General features: G+C 31.1%; 1 non-coding gene across 1 annotated transcript; it reads left to right on the top strand.

The window, feature by feature from the left end:
* Positions 1-4,028: 4,028 nt before the first annotated feature.
* On the top strand, positions 4,029-4,101 carry Trnar-ucu (transfer RNA arginine (anticodon UCU)). Its single transcript has one exon. It is a non-coding gene; the product is annotated as a tRNA-Arg (tRNA).
* The last annotated feature ends 307 nt before the right edge of the window (positions 4,102-4,408 follow it).

The raw sequence follows: 4,408 nt of genomic DNA, 5'->3' as shown, positions 1-4,408 counted from the left end.
CTATTTAAGATATTATTTATTTTGTTATATAAGAGCCCTTTTGCTCTGTTATCTTTTTCCATTCCTCAGGAAGCTTCATTATGCCTTCTTTCCAAAATTGTTGTGTTTCGGACAAGAAATAATCATTGAGATGCGCTTTTATTTCGCTGATGGATTTAAAGGGCTTATTGCGAAGAGAATTTTTTAAGGACAGTGAAAAGTAATAATCAGATGGAGCGAGATCTGGTGAGTATGCAAGACGCCTTAAAACATCCCAATCAAACTGTGAGAGCTTCTCTCTTGCGACTAATGCTATATGTGGTCTAACGTTGTCATGATGATAAACAATGCCTCGTCGGTTGATTAATTCTAACCATTTTTTTTTTTTTTTTTTTTTTTTTTTGCTATAGCGGCTTTTAATTGATTCAGTTGGTAAAAGTATTTCGCAGAATTTATTGTTTCACTTTGAGGAAAGAGCTCGTAGAAAATTACGCATTTCTAATCCCATCATTTTGGAGTGTAGTCTCGGCTTTGCGACATTTGAAGACCTAAAAGAGCTCTCGGACGGCTGAAATCGATGACATAGACGGCGAATAGATAAGCCTGCATGTTTGAACAAGCAGAGCCAGATAAGACCATTCATAGCGTGATGAGAAAGAAACTTTTGGGACACCCTAATATATATATATGTGTGTGTGTGTGTGTATGTGTGTGTGTGTGTGTATGTGTATGTGTGTGTATGTGTGTGGTGTGTTCTGATCCTGATACGATTTTTGGAAAAAAAATTGACCTCGAGATAAAATTTTGGAGCTCGAACAAATTTGAGATTTTTAAAAAAACCATCGTTTTTTAAATATCGACCCATGCGTAATCTAATAGTCACTTAAACCGGTTTTAACTGGTTTTTCAAGAAAAAAGATTCTGGCATCTAGAAAAAATAAATAAATTTAGAACTCGATTGATTTTGAAATGGTTAAAAACCATCGCTTTTCTAGATGTTTGGTGATTGCGAAATAGGAGTCATGTGAGAACATGATGTTTTTCTGTTGGATTGATGTCACGTGACTTTAAAAAAAGTAATGTTCTCAAATGATAACTTGAAATTTGCGATAGCAGAATTCATTTTATTTATTTACAAGCTGAGAAAGTCTGGATGTTAAAGGGAGTGCCACTTGAAAAGTGCTTGGATGTTAAAGAGTTAATCAATGTGATGGCAACACTTTGAAAATAGCTAATTTTTTCCCATTCATGCTAAACGTGCTCATGCAGCTTAAATTTTATTTTTATTTTGTACGAAAAAAATTGTTTAAAAATATAGTTAAAATATTTATTTAAAACTTCATTAAAAATAGAAATTTAATTTTAAGGTTAAAACATTGGTATCATTTAAAAGATAAATTTTTGATCTTTAACTTCATGTAAAAATCCTTTTCGTGCGATGATATTTTCGGAAGTTATAGAAGAAACACGCCAAAATTTCGCTTAATTTTTCAATAAATAAAATTCTAATTAAAAATTCGAAAAAATAACCCCCAGGTGCACATTCCCGGCCTCCAAGGTATACACGTGCCAAATTTAGTAGCTGTAGGTTGAATGGTCTGGTCTGTAGAGCGCCAACACACACACGCACACACATTGAGCTTTATTATAAGTATAGATTTATTAATCTTCGATTTAAAACACACAAATAAAATTAAAATCATGAAATAAATATGCCCCAAATCGGACCAGTTTTGTTTACTAATATGTTATAAGTTTATAAAATAAATAGAGAATTCTTTCCTCAAATCGTCTGTCACTTATTAATGAATTGTATGTTTTTAATGAATACATCAATTTTAAAAAATAATTCAATATACATATCATTATACGACAAAATGCAATTTATCCTTGAATCGCGTTTTGAAAACAATCAGCTGCATAAAGAAGTTATAAATTATTTAAAATTTTCTGGGCCGTTAAAAACATCTTGAAAAAAGCTGAAAGAGTATTTATTTCAATAATTGGAGTGACTATGTAATAGAAGTGATCACTTATCAGAACAATGATTATTTATATTATTTTTGTTAGTTTTATCCCAGTTCCAGCGAAGTATGAAATCCATATTTTAAAATTAATTAGCAAAATCAATTCTTCAATCTCAAACACTGGATGAATTACAGCAATTATTTTAAATACAAGATCATTACTTCTAAATATACCATCAATTTTCCTTTACCCCCCCCCCCATCGAAAACAAAGCGTCTTCCATTTCAGAAAGAAATTTCAAATACTTATACTTCACGACACACTCTCTTAAGATAAATTCTATGTATATAAAACACCAACCTTACGTGTCATAGAAAACATTTTTATTACTTATTATCTTCTGACAATCGTCAGATGTAAACCATCGTATGACTTTTAGACTGTTTCATTGAACTCTTTTGTAACTGCATTGAATTCAACATTTAGAATTAAACTGCAAAATATTATTAGAAATGCTCTGGAAATGATTCGTTGTGTCACCAAAGTCTATCCATTCAGAGGAATGAAAATATAAAAGAAGCCAAGAAATAAGCATCTATTAGTTAAATGGAAATAGGCTTAAGCATTTCCAAATAAGTAATTGCTATGACTTACTTATGGAAACTGATGACCATATTTTTAAAAACAATTACCTCACAAAAATTATATTTTTATTATAAGATTCAAAGTCGCTAGTATTAAATATTTTCAGCAAAGCAATTTTTTGAGAAATTTCAATTAAAAATTGTGCATTAAAAATTCATATATATATATATATATATATATATATATATATATATATATATATATATATATATATGTGTGTGTGTGTGTGTGTGTGTGTGTGTGTGTGTAATGATATATCTTTAATTTAATTTAATTCTTAATTAATTTCCTGTTTTTTATCTTAAATTAATCCATGCTGATTTATTTTAAAATTTCCTCTTATTTTCTGATCCTAACCCCTCTTTCTTCTTCTTTTTCTTAATGCCAACACGGCTAGAAATAATTCCTTTTTCTTTATCTCTCTTGCAACGAGTGAAGGGATAAGCATCCGTGCCGCATTATGCCAAAAAGTTACCAAAGATTCCCAAAGATCCCTAAAATTCCCATTCCCAAGTCGACACACGCGTCTATAAAATCGCTTTCGGCATCTCATAATAAAACCACTAATGGGGAAATTCGATCTTTTCCTCTTGTGTTGCCATATAAACAGACGACTTTTATCATTACTTTTCCTTTGTACGAATGTCTCCTGGATGAAATAAATCGAAGTTAAAATTTCAAAAGTTCCTTCTCTTCGACCACGCATTTGCAAAATTATGTTTACATACATATATTCACACACAGATATATTAATGCATGATATAGATGCCTCGAGAGCCAGTATTCAGGAGTGGGGGATATGGTAGCAAAATAACAGTGCTTATTTATTGACTTTTGAAACTACATATGACGATATGTCGAAAAATTGATCATCTCTAGACACCTTACACTTTGGTTATGATAGTAATCGCTTATGGCAGCGAAAAATCTCGTTTTGTCAATTCAACAATCAGGGTTGTAACGGGAGTAAGTGGTCCCTTTTCCCTTCTTTCTCAAAGCCACAGACAAAAATAAAGAAAAATATCGTTGTGATATTTAGCATTGATTCGAGACGAACAATGTTAACACATAAAAATATTTCACCAACATTTCATTAAAATCATTCTTAGTTTAATGAAATGGTTAAAGCTGAGTTATTTTTTACATTCTTTTATAGTTAAAATATAAATATAATATTGAGAATGAATATTGTATACTTTCAACAATAAAATTAGCCAAGATGTATGTCGACTCATTTGTTTTGTTATCTTACTAAGAAGGTTAATAATGTACCCATTCTGTTTTTTATTTCTAAAAAATAAATGTGGTAAATTATAATAATCATGATAGAATCTATAAAAGGATAATGGACAATTTATTACCATAAACAGGATAAAATGGCTCGCTGACCAACTGAATTTTCTGCATTCCTGAACAACAATTATCGGCTGTATGTGGTCCCTGTAGCGCAGTGGATAGCGCGTTGGACTTCTAATCCAAAGGTCCCGGGTTCGAATCCCGGCAGGGATGGTAAGGCCGAAAGTTGTTTGGTTATTTTTAACATATCGACCATTAGCTTATCCACCATTTCCGTGGATTGGTAGTTAATCTGTTGCATTCCGAGTTTCTTGCTGTTTAGTGTGTTTTATCTTTTACAATTGCGCAATTTTACTTTCTTGTAAATGTAATATAGAGAAAATATAAAAATCGTCTAAAAAATTCGAATTTCATATTTTGACAAATTTCCACGCTTTAGATCTCCCTGCGTTCGAAAACACATTTTTAGTAAATGTCCGTCTGTCTGTGACAAAGATAACACAAAAATGTTTTGAGCTGG

Source organism: Argiope bruennichi, chromosome 11 (assembly GCF_947563725.1).
Source record: "Argiope bruennichi chromosome 11, qqArgBrue1.1, whole genome shotgun sequence".
NCBI classification, from domain to species: Eukaryota; Metazoa; Arthropoda; class Arachnida; order Araneae; family Araneidae; genus Argiope; species Argiope bruennichi.
Note: the sequence above shows the minus strand (reverse complement) of the source record. Positions and strands in the feature narration are given on the sequence as shown.